The sequence below is a fragment of the Triturus cristatus genome, chromosome 5_2 (genome assembly GCF_964204655.1).
Source record: "Triturus cristatus chromosome 5_2, aTriCri1.1, whole genome shotgun sequence".
Lineage (NCBI taxonomy): Eukaryota > Metazoa > Chordata > Amphibia > Caudata > Salamandridae > Triturus > Triturus cristatus.
In genome coordinates, this window is record NC_140588.1 from 536,519,883 (window position 1) to 536,543,468 (window position 23,586).

Here is a 23,586-nt window from a genome sequence, read left to right on the forward strand (position 1 = left end):
TCGCCATCCCTATTCTAAAGGAATGTGTACCAAAAACCTGCACTGGTAAACCCATCACTTTTAAAGCATTACTGAAAACTTCCAGAACCTGAGACTGTCACACTGCCCCCTGTTGCATGCCAAAAAACTTCACGCTACAGAGGCTTCACTTTTGCAAATGTTTGCCACCAATGTAGCGGGCAAACCAATCCATCTGGGTAACACCTGAGACCGACGGATTTCCCCGGAACTTTTTGATCTGTCTTGGACCAGGGCAGCCACACCCTTACTTCCCCCAGCATCATCCATATATTTTCCCCCCTGATACTGGCTTTCTTCTTGAAACCAACTAAATCTCTCATGCAAAATGCCCCAAAAAGCAGACAAACCTTCACTGCTAAAAAAAAAAACGGCTCTCCTCCACCCCCTTACACACCTGCGGAAGAACTTCCACCAGTCTTTTCAATATTTGCAGCATCACCTGTCTTTGTATCCATTCATTAGGTCCCCTATCTCTGATCCGATCTTCCAACATCCTCTTTCCCAACTCACGTGCCGATGGCTCATAGCCCCAACAAAGCATGTCGAAAAAGGCCAAACCGGCCAGCTTAACCGCGGTCGTCAACACCGACATGCCCCGTTTAATCAAAAACATATTGCACTTTACCACATTCTCCCGACACAACTCCTCTTCATCCTCTACCCTTCTCCTTTTAGCACCAGACGCTATGAACTCTATCCACGCCAGAGTATACGTTTGACGCGTGTACTCCGATGAAGAAGCTCTGAACAGGTCCATCATGTACTCTCTCCAATGGTCCATAGGTGCCCCAGCATAGGTGTCCTCCTCTTGTCCACCCAAGGCGCTAGCCCACGGAACCACTGCCACAGGGACAAAAGAGAGAGCATCCGCAATGCTGTTATCCAACCCTGCGATATGACACTCCCTAAAAATGACATTCAGTCGCAGACATTCCAACACAAAAAGTCTCAACAACTTAAAACTTGCACGTCTCTGGCTGACTGTCTATAACAATGTTAACCACTGCCATATTATCTACATGGAAGATCACTTTGTTGTTGAAACAATTGTGTCCCCACAAAATGCAATTCTGTTTCCACCGCCCTTCATTGTTCCGGCCAGGATTCCTCACACCAATGCCCTTGCCAGAGCACATCAAAACCAGAGCTGTCTGCTGCATCTGAGAAGAGCTCCAAGGACCACTCCGCTTCTTCCCCAATCCCTGCCATCAGAACCCCATTAACATCTCTCAAGAAGGTCTGCCAATCCCTCAAGTCTGCGTTCTCGCCAGCTTTCAACTGAAATCTATGATGAGGGAGACATTCCCCGAAAGGGCAAGGCCCAATCTCCTGCAACATGTACAGCCTGGTCTGAGAGCTCTGCAAGCAAAATTAAGATGCTCCTGAAAGCCCTGAATCTCTTTCACTTGCGCCTTGTCCTTAGTTACTATCTTCCTCAGCAAGCCCAACAACTTCTCTTTTTTTCTTCGAGGGCAGCCTCACCTCGATTGCCCAAGATTCCAACTCCACACTCAGAAAGGTCAAAACCTCCACTTGGTATGTCTTCTCTGGTGCCATAGGGACTCCTAGATCTTGCATCAACTCCTGAAACCTACCCAACAAATCTGCACGCTCCGTGGACTGTGGGGAGCCCACGAGGAAAAAACCATCTTGTAATGTCTCATAGCATATGAACTAGTAACCATTTGAAACAAGTTCTGTAAAAATGTAGCTCTTCATGCCCCTGGAAAGAATGCAAATTCCCAGCCCTGCAGCGCTCTCATGGACCTTCATAGCCTCAATTAAACCCTTTTCAAAACCTTTCAACAATTTTGCTGTAACTCCCAGAGTATCATACCGGGACAATCAATTCCTCAAATGGACAATGTTAATTGGCATACAATCCTTTTCCGATGCTGTTCTGTCCTCCCCGCTCTCTGCCCCTATCATTGTTAGGTTGCCTCTGACCTCCGTGTCCAACCAGTGATCTTGCTCCCTCTTGTTGCCCACATTGTAAAACTGTATATTTCCCATTGCATTGGGAGCGTTCATGCCAAAAATGGCAGTATTCTCTATTGTGCATGGCCTTTTGTAGGCCCAGCATGCTCCTGTGTTTGTCGCCTGTCGCCAACCCCCTGACCCCACCCTTTCCTGGGTGGGATGGCCATGAAAGGTCTTGTAAATCACCGGTCACACATTTGCTGTATATGTCATCAGAGCCAGCGGCACTGGTGTCATTGCTTGTAAGAAGAATTTGTTGTCTAACTGTCCCCAAACTCCTTCTGCATCTTCAGCAAACCTGGCTCTAAATTCCTCTTCTTACCTCACCCAAACCCAGCTCTCAAAGGTTATCTGGGCCTTCCGCACTACGTCCAGGTTTTTAAACAATACCATGCATCGCTCAGGTAACTTCTCGTAATATACACAAGCGTGTATCAGGAAAGCTGCTATCGAATTTTCTATGGTAGCCAGCACCCATGGCTGCTTTGACAACTTGTACTCCTCCTCCTTTGACCCCTCCTTAGCCCTGATCTCCCTATGTAACAACTTCAACACTTCAATATACTCTCCTTTCCAAACATGTTCTTTAGTAAATACCATGAGATGCGCCCCAACCAGTTTGGTAATACCCTTGTAAGGAAGTTTTTATGTTTAATTTCTTTACTTTCCTATACCTTCTCCCCCTGTTTGTCACTAGCTTCTTAACCCGCCCCTTGATCGGGAACAGACTTACCCTTTACTAGACACACTCCTGGGCCATCAGTACTTTTGCCCGTGCCCATCCTCACTGACTGGCAATTTTATTTTATGTCTTAGCATGCCTTTTTTACCTGGCTTCAAGGCTATGGCCTGTTCCAAAGCCTGCCTCCTTGATACCAACCCTCTATCCGTCTGCACGGATACTTTTTTCTTCTCATCAGGCTTCTGCTTTGCCTGGAAAACACCAACTCCTTTGCTACCATTAGCTACTGGGCACCCATGAGGCAAATCATGAGAAGCCCTCCACCACTTCGTCTTCTTACTCTCCATGTCCAGCAATTTGCCCTCTTCCAGCTCCTCCTCATCGTAATTCACACAGGCTTTTTCATGCTGTACTAAAAGTCATCACATCCACATGCACTTATGCTGACCACCACCCCATCACCAACACCTCCATCACCAAACTGCACCACATAAAGCTGTTCGTAGAACTTTGTATGTAGTCAGGAGGCCGTATAAAGCCTTCCCCTGCCTGGTCCACTCAGGTACCCCCTGTCACTAAACCAGTTGCACTAGCACAAGTCCTTTCTTTGGAGCAGGGTTTATGAGGTGAACCAAACTACCTCTGCTGAAAATATGCACCACCACCATCCCTGCTAAAGTCCCCTGCTTGGCTTGTTTGGTCAGCTACCCTCACGACCCCCTACCTCACCCTCCATAACCCAAATCTATCTTTCTTTATACCCTGTACTCCTTTGGTCACTGTCCCTATCTTCTGATGCAAAAGCAGAGCATGCACCGTGGTCCTTGCCACCCCACAAAGCACCTAGCACACCCCAGTGAACTCTCCCAGGCCCTCCTTGCCTGCCTTCTCCCCAGCCACAGCTGTCTCTCCAAACTGTCCAGCCGCAGATTGCTCCCAACTTCCAGCCTGCCCTTTCCCCAACCTACTATGCAAAAAATCCCGCCCTGCGGCCAAACTCCAGGACTCACCCCTGCTGACACCTGCAAGACCCCTTCTCTGCCAAAACTCAAAACGGGCCATCCTCCCGGCCTGACGTGCACCAGCTGCTGCAGTCCTATTTCCTCCTCACCTGCATAGGCCTGCCTGCTCCAGCCAGATAAATCGAGTGGCAGACCTACGTCATAGGTAGTACCGCCCCCTTCTGATGATGGTACCACTGATATTCTTGACGCAGTTTTTTGTCCCACAATATTTTTGTTTCCGATATTCTGTCTAAACAATCATGATGAGTTGAGCATCACAAGTGAAGTGAGGGGACCTCGGCTTGTCATTCGGTTAGTAATGAGGAGGCAGATTGTCAACCTAGCAAATACTGGTCATCAAGGTGCCACTAAAATGAAAGCACAGCTGCAAGAAAAAGTGTGGTTTCCAGCTCCTGACTCCGATGTGAAGCAGGCTGTGGCCCAGTACCAAAGGTACCAAGCACATAGTGCATCTGACAGACTGGTTCCCATCATCACAGAAGAGCCACGCATTGAACCATGGTACAATGTCAGTATGGATTTTGGATCATTGCTGGACATGCTTCAAATGTTGGTAATTATGGATGCTTTTTTTAAATTTCTTGTTGTAGAGATTAAGGAGGGACTTGGGTTCCCTCTGACGGTCTCAGCTCATCAGTCTATCGCGGGTGCGTTAATTTACCGCCCACCGGGACCAGCAAGAAGGTTCTTGGAATCTCTGGGCCATGCTATTATGCCCATTGTGTCCAAATACAGTCAGGGCCTGATATTGGGGGATTTTAATATTCACTTCGACCAAACAACCGACTATGAAACTCTGCGAACTATTGAGTATTTTATCGCTTCCTACGCATGAAAAAGGTCACATTTTAGACCAAATGTTTTCAACAACTGGACTTAAACCAATCATTCCTTTGCGAATCATTTGGTCAGACCAATTTCTGCTAACCTTTAGGATAGAAAAGGTTCAGGCCAAGTCTCAGTCTCACTGCAAAAATCGGTCGAAAAGTTTCAGATATTTCGATCAAATAACATCTGAGGCTTTAACTGCTATGCTTAGCCAACATCCTATACCAGCCAACAATAATTTAGAACACAATGTATCTTCCTTGGAAGACTGGCTTCAGGAGTGTACCATGCAGCTAGCCCCCATAAAATTAAAATTACGAATGGCCAAACAAGGCAGAATTTCAGCACCTTGGTTTACTGAGTCCTTAAAGAAAAGTAAAAGTGCATGTAAAAATCTAGAACGCCTATGGAGGAAGAATTTCGATTCTATAAACGAACTTACATATAAAGTGGCTTTGAAAGCCCACTATCTAAAAGTTCGAGTGGAAAGGAAAAAGCTTTTGGCTATAAAAATTGAACAAGCTGAAAACTGCGCTAAAAAATTGTTCAAGATTGTTAAGGATTTCTCCGCACCTAATGCTTCTAAAAGCTCTTTTTCCCCTACTGATGTATGGACAAACGAAATTGCACAATACTTTTATAGGAAAATCCAACCTATATAGGACTCCTTTAGTAGCCCCCGCCATGACGGGGATAGCAGTACTGATAGGCTTCTCCCCATATGCCCCACTACGGAGAATACCCTTCTGGAGTTCCCGCCTATGCCCATAGCCACCTCACTTAAAATCATGAAGGCCCTGAAATCCGGATCCCCTTCCGATCCCTGCCCAGCAAAAACGTTGGCATCGATTGCTGAGGTAATAAATCCAGCTGTCAATCGGATATTGAATTGTTCTCTGTCCGAAGGAAGGATGTTAGAAAATTGGAAGCACGGGGAAATTCTTCCACTCCTAAAAAAACCATTAGCTGATCCCTTGGTAGCCAGCAATTACAGACCCATATCGCTTCTACCTTATTTCTCCAAGGCTTTGAAAAAATATGTGAATGCCATCATCACAGATTTTATTGAGGTCAGCCAGGTGCTTCACCCGAGTCAGTCAGGTTTTAGAGCAAACTTCAGTACAGAAACAGCTCTATTGGAAATCTCAGACGATCAAAACCACCCTTGACAGAGGAGGAAAGGTCTGTGCTGATATTATTAGATCCTTCGGCGGCCTTTGACACTGTGCCACATGATCGCCTCCTTCTTAGATTGAAGGAGAGCGGCCTTGGGGGCACAGTGCTCAAATGGTTTACTTCCTTTTTGGACAACCGCCAGCAAACTGTCTGGGCTCCTCCTTTTTCAGCCCTCATTCCTCCACTGAATGTAGGGGTCCCACAGGGTTCCGTCTTACGTCTGACCCTGTTTAATATATATATATGGCACCTCTTGCTTCTTTAGCTGAACAATACGGGGCAAAAATGATATCGTTCGCAGATGACACGCAATTGCTGTTCACCTGTGAGAAGGATGATGGTAATGAAGTCAATGTTTGCCTAACCAGGGTGTTCGACTGGTTTAGGCGAAATCAGTTGCTCTGCAACTCTGACAAGTCGGAAATGATCTTTTTTGGACACACTCCAGGCGACGAGTGGCGCCAATGGTGGCCTAAAACTCTATCTCCACCGGAGAGACCAGTCTCCACCGCAAAAAAAACTAGGAGTGAAGTTGGACTCCGACATGACTATGAAGTTCCAGGTTCAATCGGTTGCTGGCACCTGTTTCTGGTTTTTAAAAATGATGAGGAATTTTCTCCCTCTGCTTCCTATCCCTCACAGGAAAACCGTGGTCCAGGCACTGATCATATCAAGGTTGGACTACGTAAATGTGTTGTACCTGGGCCTTCTGGACTACTTACTGAACCTCCTGCAGGTAGTTCAAAATGCGGCAGCTAGGGCCGTGCTCATGGTCGGACCCAGGTCACACATGTCCCCCCACCTTAGATCTTTGCACTGGCTACCAGTGAAACAAAGGGTCAGTTTTAAATCCCTGGTGCTAACTTTTAAGGCTCTAAATAACATCGGGCCAGTTTTGCTGGTCTTACAAAGGAGGTCCCTCCTTTCAGGTAGTAGCGGCAAAATTATGGAATAGCCTCCCTTTTCCCTTAGATAAGAACGTGATCTCCTCAGCTTTAGGCGAAGTGTAAAAACCTGGCTTTTCCAACAGTAGTGCAGACTGGTTAGCTACATCTGGAGTCCAATACTGATGTACAAGTTAACAACTTTCTTCAGCCCCTTGAAATCTTTAATCTCCATCAAAGAGTTAATCAGCCTACTCATGTACTAGGGCATACACTTGATGGGGTTTGCACTAACCTCTCCCCTCTAATAACCCTATCTCCTGTCCCTCAAATATGGACTGATCATAGCCTGATCCCGTTCCTAATTAAAACTTCACGCGCACCGACTACCAGTAAACTCAGTTCGCACCCGAATAACCTTGTTAACTGGAAAAAGGTACAGGAAAATCTCGACTTAAATCCCATCTCCAACTCTTTGATTCCTAACCTCACAGGTAACGTCGAACATGACGCTAACCTTTTCCATAGTTGGATTCATCAGGAAATTAAAGCTCGTGAACCTCCCAATCGTCCGCGAAGAACAGATAAAAAATCTAAGACCAGTGCCCCCTGGTTCACCCCAGAGCTAGCAATAGCCCATTTAGCTTGCAGAAAAGCTGAACGCAAATGGCGTAGAATGTACTGCATGGCAGATAAACTTGCATATATCCAGCTGAGGAAAACTTACCTTTTCAACATTAAAACAGCTAAAAAAAAATTCTACACAAATGCCATTAAACAGTCCAAACATAAACAAAAAACATTGTTTTCAATTGTGAAGTCGTTCACCCATCCCAAAGCATTACAACCTGAAATCCCACCATCCCAAGAGTTTTGCAACCAAATTGCCGACTTCTTTGTGGAGAAAATAGATGCCATCCAAAAAAAATTTCCTCCTCCTCCAATAACTCAGATAATAAGTAATTCCGCCCAGAAAGATAGCACTGTTGGAAGTCTTAAAAACTTCACTCCAGTTAATTTAGATCAAACTAGAGAAATTGTCATGGCATGCAAATCTGGTTCACCCTCCGACCCCTGCCCCCCTAGAATACTCCATCAACTCATTGACGTGGTGAACCCAATCATTAACAAGATTGTTAATTCCTCTCTCAGCACTGGAATTGTACCTCGTATGTGGAAACAGGGAATAGTCAAACCCCTGATGAAGAAATCCAACAAATCCCCCTCTGAACTTACTAACCTCCGTCCAATATCTCTCCTCCCTGCACTTGGAAAGATCACCGAAAAAACTGTTTATAATGAACTTAAAAAGTACCTTGAAGCACACAACGTACTCCATCCCCAACAATCTGGCTTTCGACCCCATCACTCTACAGAAACTGCACTGATTGAGTTAACTGACTCTATAAAGCTACTGCAGGATCAGAAGAAGAATGCCGTCCTCATTCTTCTAGACCTTACAGCGGCATTCGATACCATCTCGCACTCCATTCTGATTAGCAGACTTGAAGATATTGGTATCTCAGCGATGGCTCTGGCTTGGATAAAGTCTTTTCTAACGGATAGATCGCAAACGATCGCCCTAGGTCCTTTTCTCTCCGAAGAGAAGAGGGTCTCATCTGGAGTCCCTCAGGGCTCCATTTTGAGCCCTCTCCTCTTCAACATTTACCTAATCCCACTCATTTCTCTGATTGAGTCATTCGGCATACTCGTAACTTCGTATGTCGATGATACGCAACTCATTGTGCCCCTAGAGGAACACTCGACTGAGGCGGAGCAGAACCTCAAATGCTGTCTGAAAGCTGTCTTTCACTGGATGGATCTAAACCATCTAAAATGTAATTCCAGCAAGACCGAGATTCTCCCTATGGGAAAAAATGTAAATTTTTGTCCCAGCCTTTGGTGGCCTGAAGACTCAGCTGTCCCCCCCCAGACTGTAACAACTGCAAGGAACCTTGGTGTCCTGTTTGACACCGATCTATCTTTCGCTCAACACGTGAAGACTGTGGCCGGCCAGTGTTTCGGAATCATCAAGTCTCTAAAAAAGTTTTTTGACTTTTTACCAATAGACTCTAGAAAAACCGTTGCAGTAGCCCTAGTTCTTGCTCGCTTGGACTACTGCAACGGCCTCCTGGCTGGCGCCAAGAAAGCTACACTTAAAAAACTCCAAAGTGTACTTCACTCTGCAGCCAGATTAGTCCTGAAGTTACCCAGGAAATCTTCAATATCCGCTGCTTTAAAATCTTTACATTGGCTACCACTGCACAAAAGAATATTTTTCAAGATTCTTATGGTAGCATTTAGGGCTTTTAATCACTCCGGCCCTAAATATCTTATCAAGCGTTTCCCTCACTACAACCCTAGCAGATCCCTGCGTTCCTCTAAAGACAATCTAATCCTTCCTACTAGGTTCTCTTTGAAAACCAAAGGTGGCAAAACCTTAAATCATCTTGCCTCTAAAGCTTGGAATAGCATGCCTAAATTCCTGAGGTCCTTAACCCAAGAAAAACTCTTCAGGAAAGCACTAAAAACTTGGATTTTTAATCTTCCCGACGACTACATCATGGCAGCCATCTAACTTTTTTACCTTTTAGGCAGTTACTTGAATCGTCTACCTGGAAATTCAGCGCTAAGATGCTCCTTCCGGAGCGACCGTTGCGCTCTACAAATACCCCTACAAATTACAAATTACAAATTACGGCTGGCTGTTCCTTCATTTGCTCTGTTCTGGGGTCAAGACAGCGCCGGGACACTCCGCGAAGTAGCCATGCGCTTAACAAATACCCTATAACATAATATAACATAAGACAAGTACCAACTTTGAACACATGCCGTGATGCCTAGACAAGACGTTTTAGATATTTGACATCCCTTGAAGCGTGCAGGCCAACAATGGCCAACCATTTCACAGAGGTGCCTTCAAAGAATACCTGGAATCCCTCAGCATTGTCCAATGAGAAAATAACACCTTAATGGCCTCAGGTGACTGAAGAAGTAGAAAGAATGATGAGGACATTAAATAAAACTATTGGAATAGGCATTGAACAACACAATGATGTTGAGGAATCCATACATAGAGTCCGAAGTACCTACAGAAGAACACCACACAGTTCTACCCAGCGGTCACTGGCTGCAAACTTGTTTGGATGGGCCATACGAGATGTGATCCCCCACTTCCAGTCAGGGTCACCCTCTGGATGTTACTTACAGTCAGCAAGCCCAAGCACAGAACAGTACAGCCAAGCACAGAATAATACTGGGGTGATTTGGGCCTGATGGCCAAGGCTGCCAGACATTGCTGTAGGAGACTGGGTGCTTATCCACAACAGTGCATGTGGGCCCCTTTCCTAGTGACCAGACTACAAGGCAACATGGAGACGCCACATGGGCCGATGACCAGCTTATGAGAAATTTGTCTGCTTTCTGTAAATGGACAGCTGCCGGGAGTCTCCAGCTGTCCACAATGGATGAGTATGATTTCAGTGACTTTCGGAGTGATGGATCTGCTGGCTTAGTAGACTAATGCATCCACTGCAGGGGCCTGTGTGCGACCTCAAATACACATGTTATGTTATGGATAAGGAGAAGCTATTGCCAGCCACGGGCCTTCAACTGGCAAGCATCTAGCTCCAGTCAGCCAACATCCCACACTAGGCGAGGAAGGTGCTATGCCCTGAAGGCACTCTTATCACTTAAGACCACATACCCAGCGGTCTACCAGATTGCAAGGCTTTTTGTACCTCTAAGCAGGGCTTTAAGTGGGCCGGGTCCTGCCTGTGCTGAGCACCAGCAGATCTAAGAAGCAGGTGCTGAGATGGGTCCCCATCCGGCTCTCCATTTCGCCCTCACCCTCAGGGTGATAAAAAAATCTTAACTCTGTAGCAGTATCACCGACCACTGTTTGTGATGTAACTTCAAAGGTTCATGAACGGTCTCATTTCAGAACTGAAACATTCTCAATATTATATACAACAATGCTGTAGTTGTTGCTTATTTATCTCATGCAAATAACAACCATTGAAAAATCCAATAGTACTGGCTTGTTTTAGGTGTAATTTTACTTGTTGTATTTTATATCTGGATACAATGACAGAAGCAGCAAAATACCAGTCTGGCGGTATACTATGCTAAGCACGATTTTTAGCATAAGTGTTTTAAGCCGCCACGGCCTTAATTACACAGGCCACACCCCTTTGAGAGACCCCCCCCCCCAGCTTTTTCATCCCACTTAAAGCCCTGTTTCCAAGTGCCAGTTGGGTCTTATCAGGCAGCGTTGTGGACTGCAAACTTTAAAAGGAATGTTGTGTGACAAGTGTGACGTCATCATGCTCATGCATGCCTGCTCGGCGTGGCGTCAGGGGATTAATAAAGAAGCAGGCGCGGTCGTGCTCAGACGTAGTCGCTCTGCACAATCACAGTGCATGTGAAACGTATGTTTCATTTTTTGGGAGGCCTCACCTTTGCCACGGTGAAACATCACCACGGCTATTGGACTTGGTAAACACTACGCTAGACAAATTACAAATTATAGCTCCGTCCAAAATTCATGATCCTGGCTGAAGAGGGGGCAGATATTCTAGGTTTTGCGTTGATGAGAAAAGCTAGCCATCAACCCTTGCATCTGAAGAAAACGGCGACGGCCGCTTCTTGCTTCGTGGTCAGCTGCTCATTGTAAGTGAATATCCCTAACTCGACCCAAATCAGACATGCAACATCCTCGAGAAATGCCAAAGTCCCTTCACAGGCACCTGTATGACTGTTTTCCATCCTACCGGCGTTTACTTCGTACAGGCCTAAGGTGTGACTGACTTCTTGCCAACCCTGTCATGCTCAGAGCCTGCTACAACTGGGGAGAGGAGGAAACCAGGGTTCGAGCCTCGAGGTTGCGTCCACATCCTGTGATTCTGGGCAAATCACGTAATCTCCCCGTGCCTGAATGTGTAATGTAAATACGGTGCTCATGTAAAAGCTCCAATACCTTCGGGTCGAGTTCGCGCTATATAAATATGCAAAAAAATTAAAACTCAGTATTTTGCTAAAGGCCAACTTACTTAAGCCTATATGGTCACATTTGGAAGTTTATTTTGGAAAATGAAAATACCTGTCACCTTGGAATACAAATGAAGGTGTCTGTTTTACTTCGAGATCTTTCATCTTCAGAACTATAACAGAGGGTCTCAAGTCTATGCCTGAGTACTGAACTTGCCTATCCCATCCCAAAAGGGAGTGTGGGTGGGGTGTGGAGAAGGCGGAACCAGGCACTTTGTATTATTATGAACTCTCCTGATTTTCTTGATGACGAATCCCTCTCAGAGTTTGTCTAATTGAAACGGTTAAGACAGCTTGTGAAGGTACTCCAAACACTGATGTTTGTATGCAAATGTTATCTTTTTTTAGAATCATCTTAGTATACTTCTGGAACCAGGATCACTTCTGTGTTTTGTTCGTGGCACCTGCTTCTAAGGTATTTTCATTTAGCTTGCTAAGAACAGTGTGCTTTTCAAACAAGCATACACCGTCAGTATGATTCTCATCGTTTGCTTTGCACTGACACCCATGTGGATGCTATTGTATGGCTCCTCCTGACAATTGTACGCATGATACTGACACCCCTATGCCTGCATTGAATGCCGATATTGAGATCTCCCGTGGCTGTCATTTTATGCATAGTGTAGACACATTTATAACTGTCATTGTCTGCCAGGTATTGACATCCCTTGTCTGTCTTTGTATGCAAGGTGCTGACACCCTATATGGCTTCAAATGAAAAAACAACAAGGTGATGGATGGAATGCTTGAATTAATCTCAGCCACTGGCAATCACTCTGGACCACATCACAATCCACTGCTTTTTGCTCACCATGCCACCTGAGTTTGGACCCAGCCATATGCAAACCAGTCTTGACCCTCCTCCTCAAGGCAACAATCTAGCCCGACACTGAGTTCTTGGCCTCCCTGATTTGGAACACAAGCAACCCAGTGCCAGTTTTGCCCTTATTAGGGCTCTCCAGCCAGGTCTAGCTTGGTTCCAGTGGCTTTACTTGCCTACTTAAAAAAGTGTTCAGTGGCTCCCGTTGAGATCAAGGAGAACTCTTATTCAGGCTCTCATTATGAGTCACCTTGACTACTGGAATGCCTTGCTTGTAGCGGGCCTCCCTTATTAGGGCTCTCCAGCCAGGTCTAGCTTGGTTTCAGTGGCACAATGATCCCGGGACCCACATCTGAGCATACCCAGTGCACTTTTGTTATGTTACATGAACTTAGTATAGCACAAACAACTCACTCCCACAGTGGTATCTTGGTGCTCTACCAAATCAAGACAAGGCGACCCATCAGGATAGCCAGTTCTTTAGAAGTTTTTAAAACTTGCTAAAATCTGAGCAGGAAAGAATATGAAAAGGTCGCTTGTTCCAAAGGTGAGGGACAAGGTAGGAAAAAGACCGGCAGCCATATCTCAAAATACGAATACTGCGGGGTAATATCAGCAATTTGTCTTTGGATCTAAGGTTTTGCTAGGGCAGTACTGAGTGAGTTTCTCCTGTACTTAGGTTGGGCCTTTGCCAACCGAGGATTTGTGAATGAGACAGAGAAGCTTGAACAAGGACTATTTCTCACTAGAAGCCAGTGAATAGCATGTAGCATAGTGATCGGGGAGCCATACAGACAAAAGTTAGGGCTCAGGGAGGAGTCTTGGAGGACCCCATGCCCAAGAACATGGTACAAGAATTACAAGAATTAAAAGGATCAAGTGAGACCGTCTGGGCCCTATTTTAAAAAAAATCTTCAAGCCAGTCCAGGGTCTTTCATGGATGCCTATCTTGTAGTGACTATGGACCAGGATAGAGTGAGGGACAGTATCAAAAGAGGTTGACAAGTTGAGTAGAACCAGTATAGCCGAAGTGCCGGCATGAATAAAAGTCTGATGGAATCGACTACAGCCACCAGTGCAGTTCTCATACTGTGGAAAGCATTAAAGCCAGATTGCAAGGGGTCCAGTAAGTGGTGGTTCTCCAGGTGGGAGGAGAATTGTTTATTCACGAAACCCTCCAAAGCCTTCACTAAGAGGGGAAAGAACGAAATGGGCAGATAATTGGCAAGCTTGTTAGGGTCGGCTTTGGTTCTCTTTAAGATAGGGGTAACCTGCACAGATTTCCACCCTGGTGGCATTTTTGCTGAGTTCAATGATAGGTTAAACAGAGACATGCTGGAAGACATTGGTAAAGTTGTTAAAGTGGCTATAATATGAGGGAAGCAGGGATCTGAAGGGGAGCCCAAATTAACTTTGTCCAGCATAGCCTGCACTTGCTCTTGAGAGATAGGCACAAACGTCTCTACCAATGCTGGGGCGTTTGGGGGGAGGGGGTTATAGTTGGGTGAGACAGCAAATTCCAATGATGTAATGGGAAAATTCTGATATATTTACATGACTTTCCCATCAAAGTGATCTGCAAGTGAGTCACATGAAGCTTGTGAAGCTTGTGAGGCGGGAATAGGAGATGTGCAGGCATGGGGCTTAGCAAATTCATTTAGCACCCTGAATAATTCTTTAACAGAATTGCCGGCATGGTCAATCCTATTAATCATATATAGTACACACACTTCTCTGATCTTCCTATGATAAACCACTAGAGCTAGTTCATATGCCTTTTTATCTGAAGAGCCATTTATGATACACCATATCCTATGCAGTCTTCTACAGGGATTTTTCTCAAGTATCAATTCTTCGGAATGTCTAATGGAATTGTAAGAGCCCTGTTTAAGAGGGGCAACTACATCCAGAGCCTGTAAAATGGAGTTATGGTACTCTGTCAAGGCAGTGTTTATGCCATCACTATTTATATCTCTGGAGCTTGAAAATCTGTTTTAATGGGTGGGCGGGGGAGTTTACCTGTTTTCAGGGCCGCATAGTCCTTCTACCCACCTTCCTATGGTTACAGGACCCGACCCTACTCTGAAATTGAGAGCAAATAGAATAGTGATCAGTCCGTACTAGGGGCTGGGGAGAATCAATGTGTAGGTGCTGGAAGTGGGTGAACGCTAAGTCCAAAGTGTGCCCGGATATATGTGTTGGGCCAGAGACCTTCTAGTGTAACCCTAACATTCCACAATTAGGAAACGGTTAAGTTACATCCTTGCTAGAGGCAACTTCCACATGATGATTAGAATCGCCAACCAAGAGGGAATTAGCCGTGACAAGTACATGCGGCACAAGATGTTCTACCAGCTTGTGGCTGAAGTCCAAGTGGCTCTTGGAGCCAAGGGTTCGATAGACTAAAGCGCCCTTCCAGAAAGAGTCTCCATCTAAAAAACACACAACTCCACCCAGTCGGAGAGAAAGGTGTCAATATTCTCAACCTTCAGTGAGTCCAGGAAGGCTATAGTCACTCCACCCCCCATTTTGGATTCTCTATCAAGTCTAACCATCCTATATTCTTCAAGAAACACAATAGGACTACAGGGAAGGGATAGAATATGAGATATCAGGTTGATAACAGGATAGAAAATCCCACAGTTTAGTCGCATGTTTAGGAATGGACCTCGCATTACAGTAGAGGCTTTTAGCATCAGGGATTTCCTGGAGTGTCCAGGATGAGGGTCTCTGGGTTAGAAAGAATGGAATTTTCCCCTTCCACTTAGGGTGCCAAATACAAAAACAACAAGGTGATGGATGGAGTCCATTAATTAATCTAAGCCACTGGCAATCACTTGGGACCACATCCCAATCCATCGGTTTTCACTCACCATGCCATCTCAGTTTGGTCCTAGACACATGCAAATCAGTCTTGACCCTGCTCCTCATGGGAACAGTCCAGCCCAAACTGCCAGGCTAGAGCCTTCCTGAACAGGTACACAAGCAACCCAGGGCTGGTTTCACCCTTATTAGGGCTCTTCAGCTAGGTATGGCTTGGCTCCAGTGGCACAGTGAGCCAGGGTCCACGCCTGGGTATACCTGGCCCACTTAGGGCATCAAATGCAGAAACAACAAGGTGATGGATGGAATACTTGAATTAATCACAGCCGCTGGCAATTGCTTGGGACTGCATCCCAATTCGTTGTTTTCTACCCACCATGCAACCTCAGTTTAGATCCAGCCATGTGCAAATCAGTCTTGACCCTGCTTCTCATGGTAACAGTCCAGCCCAAACTGCCATATGGCTAAGATTGGAATTGACAACCCCACATTTGGCATTGTATGCCTGGTATTGATATCCCTGTGTTTGTCGATTTATGCATGGCACTGACACCCCTATCTTTCTCCTTTGTATCATCGTCCCCATGGTTGTCATTTTCTGCATGGTGCTGACTCCTCTGCCTGCATTGGTCTTGAATCCCCTATGGCGGCTACTGTATGCATGGCACTGACACCCTTATATATGCTGTTGTATTATATGCTATTGTTTACATGTGCTGTGCTAATAGTCCTTTTACTTCCAATGTTTGCAGTGCATTGTTAGCTGTCATTGTATACATAGTGTTGACTTCTATTACTGACATTGTTATTGACACCCCATTGGCAGCCTCTGTATGCCTGGTATTCACAATTTTGTGGTTGTCTTTTGCATGCTGCAGACACCGCTATTTAATTTTTTAGTTTATTGAGATTTAGAAAAAAAAAAAAAAAAGGTACAATAAATAACCGGAGTAGGGCTGCGAATGGACACATCTGAAATCAGGAAAGAACTTACCAGGATACTATATTTCCACCTCTCAGCATCTTCGTCTGTAAAAAGTCCCTCCTGACGTGGGGTGATGTGACCTGAAATGGAGTTATCCCCCTGTACCCCATATGCCGTCCTGCAGTATGAATCAGTAAGGTCTACTAGTTGGAATCTCTCCGGTCATCAGCTATATAAAGTAACTCTAACAAACCCCCCTCCCCCTCCCAACCTCAACTAACCCCGCCTCCCTCCCCCCGAGGCATGTCGCTGGGTTAACGATGTTACGCTGATGGATCTGTGAGCAGGACTGTGATTTTCTGTGTCCTATATATCCCAGACCTCTAGTTTCGGCGTCAGGGACAGATGTTCTCTCAGGGCCATCCCGCCCTATCTGCGCTCAGCTCTCCAATCTATCAGTACCTCCTAAAGTGAATCGTCTGCTGCAGGGTCCCTCCGCTCAGGAGTGCCAGCGGCATTGGCCGTTGGGTGTTTCACCAGCTCCACCAGTGCTACCCATGCGCGTTCTGTCTCCAGGGCCTTGTGGCTTCCAGTGGCCGGTAATCTCCCTTTGGGCCAACACCAGCCCCAGGTCTATTAACTTGCTAGTGACTTTGGTCTTGGCAGTATGTGGGAACCAATATAATAAGCAACAGCCCGGTGTCAGTGCCACCCCTCTCTCTGTCACTGCTGCCAGTTCACATGTCACCCCTCTCCTGTACTCTCCCAGATGCAGGCAGTCCCAAAGCATGTGGAGGAACCCCACTCCCTCCAGGTTACACCGTGGACATGCTGACAAGCCCCAGAAGTATTCATTCACCTTGCCAGGGGTGAGATACACCCTATGCAACACATAGACGTGGATCAGCTTGAAGCGTGCATTCCTAGAACACTTCCATGCCCTTTCTACCAAGTCCCCCCATGGCTTCTCCTCAATGGGTACACCCAAATCCTCCTCCCACTTGAGTCGCAGGGACGTCAGGTTCTGTCTCAGGCTGCAGGTGATCCTCCTGTGGAGGCACGTGACCGCCTTAAAGGTTCCTGCCGCCATTACTACATATTGGCAGGTCAGAGAGATCTGAGGTTCCGCCATCCCCTCTTTGCAATGTTTTCTAATGGCTGCTGTCAGTGCGGTATGAAGAAGAAAATCACCTCGTGGTAGGTCGTAGGTTCCAATAGGTCGTTAAAAGGTAGAAGGTTACCCTCCGCAAACATGTCCCCTATAGTAATGAGCCCTACATCTTCTCAGTCCCGTAGCCTGTCCCAGTCCCCTCCGTGAGGTAAAGCCTCACATATCGTCAGCTGGATCTCCAGAGCGTAGGGGGTGCACGTACACGCTTGCCTAGCCAGTCTGTTCCAACACTGGAGCACCGCCTGTAGGTCAGGTGGGACCATTCTATTCCCCATGGGCAAGCGTAGCAGCACCCGAGAGAGCAGCAACAGGGGAGTGTCTGGCCCATCAGGTTCCTCCCGGTGTCAGGTTCGACTTTCCACCCATTTGGTGAACCATTGTAATTGCGCTGCGTGATAGTAGGCCTCTAAATCCGGCAAGGCAAAGCCCCCCTCCCCTCTGGGCTGCTGCATGGTGACCAGAGCCACCCTGCGTCGCCCCGCACCCCACAAGAATCCTGTAAGCAGTGTGTTGAGTTTCGCAAACCCCTTAGTTGGGATCCAGATCGGGAGCGTCCCAAATAAATAAAGGAGTCTGGGCAGTGTGACCATCTTCACCAAGGCAACCCTGCCCGCAACCGACAGCGGGAGCTTTTCCCAAAACTCAAAGCAGCTCTTGACCTTACATACAGCCCGCCCTATATTGCCCTCCAGCATGTCGACAGGGTCACGGTATATCTGGGTTCCGAGGTAAGGCAAGCATCTAGTTTCCCATGGGACCTCCTCTGCCAGCTGCGTCCCATCCCTGTCTGGGTGTACCGGAAAAAAGACAGGATTTGGACCAGTTCACGCGAAGCCCCGCAACCTCTCCCAAAGAATGCAGCAGTCCCTTAGCTCCCCGGAGGGCCTCCCTTGAGTCAGCCAGAAACAAAAGGAGATCGTCGGCATACAGCGCTATGTGTTGTAAGTGTCCCTCCACCATAAGCCCCTGGAAGTGACGGCCCAATCTGACATGAACAGCCATCAGCTCCATTGCCAGCGCGAAGAGCAGGGGTGACTGCGGGAAGCCCTGCCTCGTGCCCCTACCCACTTTGCAAGCAGCAGAAATCAGCCCTCCTGTTCTGGCAGTGGCAGTGGAGTTGTTGTACAAGATCGCCGTCCATTCCACAAAGCGGTCCCCCATGCCGAACGCCCTCAGGACCGCAAAAAGATATGGCCACTCTAGGCTAACGAAGGCCTTTTCGATGTCGACTGTAAAAATACAAGCCTCCTCCCTGCAATAACTGTCCGCCCTGGAGATATGCAGCAGCCTCCGTACGTTTATCGCCGTGTTCCTTGCTGGGATAAATCCCGCTTGGTCCACGTGAACTAACGTCGACATATGGGCCAATAGCCGACTAGCGAGGATTCGACTTAATATCTTATAGTCCAGATTAAGCATGGCAAGTGGTCTGTATGCCGTTCGGTCCCAGGCCAGCTTACCCGGTTTGTGGAGAGGTACAATGATTGCCTCTCTCGTGGAAACCGGAAGACAACCCTCCCGTCATGCTTTGTTATATAATACCGTTACAACAAACAAATGATGGACGGAATGCTGACAATGCAGACATTCTCCCCCAGTCAAGAGATCTGGGTTAAATCCATCGTTCTTTTGCCCACTACGCCACCCCAGTTTAGACATGGCCATATGCAAATCAGTCTTGACCCTGTGCCTCATGGGAACAGTCCAGCCCAAACTTCCAAGCCATGTCTTCCCTGGACCAGAATCAAGCATCCTAGGACCGGTTTCTGGCTATCAGCCGTCATCAGCCAGGATAGCTTGACTCCAGTGGCGTAGTGAGCACGGGTCCCACGTCTGGGAATACCCATCCCACTTAGGGCGAAAAGCGTTACAACAAACAAATGATGGACGGAATGCTGACAATGCAGACATTCTCCCCCAGTCAAGAGATCTGGGTTAAATCCAGGTTCTTTTGCCCACTATGCCACCCCAGTTTAGACATGGCCATATGCAAATCAGTCTTGACCCTGTGCCTCATGGGAACAGTCCAGCCCGAACTGCCAAGCCATGTCTTCCCTGGACCAGAATCAAGCATCCTAGGACCGGTTTCTGGCTATCAGCCGTCATCAGCCAGGATAGCTTGACTCCAGTGGCGTAGTGAGCACGGGTCCCACGTCTGGGAATACCCATCCCACTTAGGGCGAAAAACGTTACAACAAACAAATGATGGACGGAATGCTGACAATGCAGACATTCTCCCCCAGTCAAGAGATCCTGGTTAAATCCATCGTTCTATTGCCCACTACGCCACCCCAGTTTAGACATGGCCATATGCAAATCAGTCTTGACCCTGTGCCTCATGGGAACAGTCCAGCCCGAACTGCCAAGCCATGTCTTCCCTGGACCAGAATCAAGCATCCTAGGACCGGTTTCTGGCTTTCAGCCGTCATCAGCCAGGATAGCTTGACTCCAGTGGCGTAGTGAGCACGGGTCCCACGTCTGGGAATACCCATCCCACTTAGGGCGAAAAGCGTTACAACAAACAAATGATGGACGGAATGCTGATAATGCAGACATTCTCCCCCAGTCAAGAGATCTGGGTTAAATCCATCGTTCTTTTGCCCACTACGCCACCCCAGTTTAGACATGGCCATATGCAAATCAGTCTTGACCCTGTGCCTCATGGGAACAGTCCAGCCCGAACTGCCAAGCCATGTCTTCCCTGGACCAGAATCAAGCATCCTAGGACCGGTTTCTGGCTATCAGCCATCATCAGCCAGGATAGCTTGACTCCAGTGGCGTAGTGAGCACGGGTCCCACGTCTGGGAATACCCATCCCACTTAGGGCGAAAAGCGTTACAACAAACAAATGATGGACGGAATGCTGACAATGCAGACATTCTCCCCCAGTCAAGAGATCTGGGTTAAATCCATCGTTCTTTTGCCCACTACGCCACCCCAGTTTAGACATGGCCATATGCAAATCAGTCTTGACCCTGTGCCTCATGGGAACAGTCCAGCCCGAACTGCCAAGCCATGTCTTCCCTGGACCAGAATCAAGCATCCTAGGACCGGTTTCTGGCTATCAGCCGTCATCAGCCAGGATAGCTTGACTCCAGTGGCGTAGTGAGCACGGGTCCCACGTCTGGGAATACCCATCCCACTTAGGGCGAAAAGCGTTACAACAAACAAATGATGGACGGAATGCTGACAATGCAGACATTCTCCCCCAGTCAAGAGATCTGGGTTAAATCCATCGTTCTTTTGCCCACTACGCCACCCCAGTTTAGACATGGCCATATGCAAATCAGTCTTGACCCTGTGCCTCATGGGAACAGTCCAGCCCGAACTGCCAAGCCATGTCTTCCCTGGACCAGAATCAAGCATCCTAGGACCGGTTTCTGGCTATCAGCCGTCATCAGCCAGGATAGCTTGACTCCAGTGGCGTAGTGAGCACGGGTCCCACGTCTGGGAATACCCATCCCACTTAGGGCGAAAAGCGTTACAACAAACAAATGATGGACGGAATGCTGACAATGCAGACATTCTCCCCCAGTCAAGAGATCTGGGTTAAATCCATCGTTCTTTTGCCCACTACGCCACCCCAGTTTAGACATGGCCATATGCAAATCAGTCTTGACCCTGTGCCTCATGGGAACAGTCCAGCCCGAACTGCCAAGCCATGTCTTCCCTGGACCAGAATCAAGCATCCTAGGACCGGTTTCTGGCTATCAGCCGTCATCAGCCAGGATAGCTTGACTCCAGTGGTGTAGTGAGCACGGGTCCCACGTCTGGGAATACCCATCCCACTTAGGGCGAAAAGCGTTACAACAAACAAATGATGGGACGGAATGCTGACAATGCAGACATTCTCCCCCAGTCAAGAGATCTGGGTTAAATCCATCGTTCTTTTGCCCACTACGCCACCCCAGTTTAGACATGGCCATATGCAAATCAGTCTTGACCCTGTGCCTCATGGGAACAGTCCAGCCCGAACTGCCAAGCCATGTCTTCCCTGGACCAGAATCAAGCATCCTAGGACCGGTTTCTGGCTATCAGCCGTCATCAGCCAGGATAGCTTGACTCCAGTGGCGTAGTGAGCACGGGTCCCACGTCTCGGAATACCCATCCCACTTAGGGCGAAAAGCGTTACAACAAACAAATGATGGACGGAATGCTGACAATGTTATATAATACCACCAGTTTCGGGGCCAGGATATCTACAAATTCAGAATAGAATTCTACCGGAAGGCCGTCCGTCCCCGGTGTCTTGTTCCTTGCCATATGCTTGATGGCGCTACGCACTTCTCCCACCTCAACATCTTTACCAAGCTCCTCTGCCGCCTTGTTATCGATCTGGGGAAGCTCTACCCACTATAACAACCCCATTCCATTGGCAACTCCAGGGTCAAGTCTACTCTGATAAAGAGTGGTATAATAGTTCAGAAAGTGTGTGTTGATAGCTTGTTGAGTATAATACGCCACCCCCCCTGATCCCGAAGCTCCAAAATCGGCATTCCTCTACGCGCCGGGTTCGCCAACCACACCAGCAGCGCACCCGACTTGTCCCGTTCTGCTTGGGCCCGATTGGTGTATGCCTTATAATCGAAGGAGCGCAGCCTTTCCACCTGTGTCGCCAGCTCCTTGCGTGCCGCAAGCAGGTCTTCCTGCCTATCGGGTCATTCCGGTCTCTCCTTTTCCAGTTCCCAGAGCCAATTCTCTGCCCTCAGCACATCCTGCGTCAACACCTTTCAAACTCCCACCACCTCCCCAATGCAACGCCCTCAGTTTTGAACACGTCCCATTCGATAAAGAGGTTCGATGCAGACCCAGTACTATCTAGGAAGTAGTCGTCAATCGCAGATCCAATTGTGTTCTTAAACACCGGATCTTCTAGCGCCTCCGGTTTCAGATGCCAAGTAGGTATGGCGGGTCTTACCCGTATCCAATCCAGCGATACTACCAGCGGGTTATGATCAGAGATCGTTCTGGTCAAATATTCACTGTGGGTAATCCCCCCGTGGACATCTGGAGAGCAAAGGATCGAGTCCAGATGAAAATGTTACTCGTGCAACCCAGAGAAGTATGAATAGTCCCTATCTCCCGGGTGATGAGCCCTCCAAGTATCTATCAGTCCCCATTGGGGCTGCCACGCCCGTCTAGTCGCTGCAAGTCTGTGCATGGGAGCATCTGGGAGAGGTGAATGAGAGTGATCTAGTTCGACATCAGCAATGCAGTTAAAGTCGCCCCCCATCAGCACTGAACCTTTCAATAGGGGTGCCAGCTTCCCGGAGAGGCACTAAAAAAAAACAGCTTGGTCTACATTGGGGGCGTAAAGGCTCCCTGGTACTATGTCCCTGCCATCCAGTCGTCCCGCTACCACCACGTATCTACTATCCGGGTCAATCAATTGCCCAGTGCTCTGAAACTAACCCCCGCCCGTATCCAGATCAATGTGCCCCTGGCAAAGGCCGAGTGTGAAGTGTAGAACAACTGCCCCCTCCATCTGCGCTGCAGTGCTGCCCCCTCTTTCTGCGTTAGATGTGTTTCCTGCAGCAGAGCGATCTGTACTCCCCTCCTCACCAAATACGCATGAATCTTGTGTCGGCGTGTCATAGTATGCATTCCCCTGACATTCCATGTTATACATTTAAGTCCTACTGTGGATCCCATGTCTTGGACCTCAATGATCTTCTCACCTGCCCCTCCTCAGCGACATGCCTGACCCCATTAAAAAAACAACAGCCCCAAAGAACTCCCCAACTCCCACTGCCCAGGACAGGTACAAGCAAACTAGCTCCCATCCAAACTAGTACAACAATCAACTGATCACTAAACGTGGTGAGGCGTGTGCTGACCCAATAGGATCCAGCACCCCCAAGCCACCCCCCACCCGTATCAACCAGAGGAGCACCTATCTATGGTTCGTGTCTGGTTGCACCTTCCCTCCTTTCCTCGAGTTCAGCCCAATCAGGAGCTAATCCCTGGCGCCAGCCCAGACGTCTCCCACCCAACTTCATGCACCCATCTCACATGAGTAAGTCCGCCGTTTGAGGTGTGACCTCGGGAAGTTCAGGCTCAGAGTCCCCACTCGTGCTGCAGGAAGGAGAAGTCTCAAGTCTGGCCATGCCATATCTAGCAACAGTGAAGCTGGGGCTAAGCTCACCCCAGCTGACCTCTGCAAGCACCCTCACAGCCCTGCCCCTTTCACTTTGGAAACCCG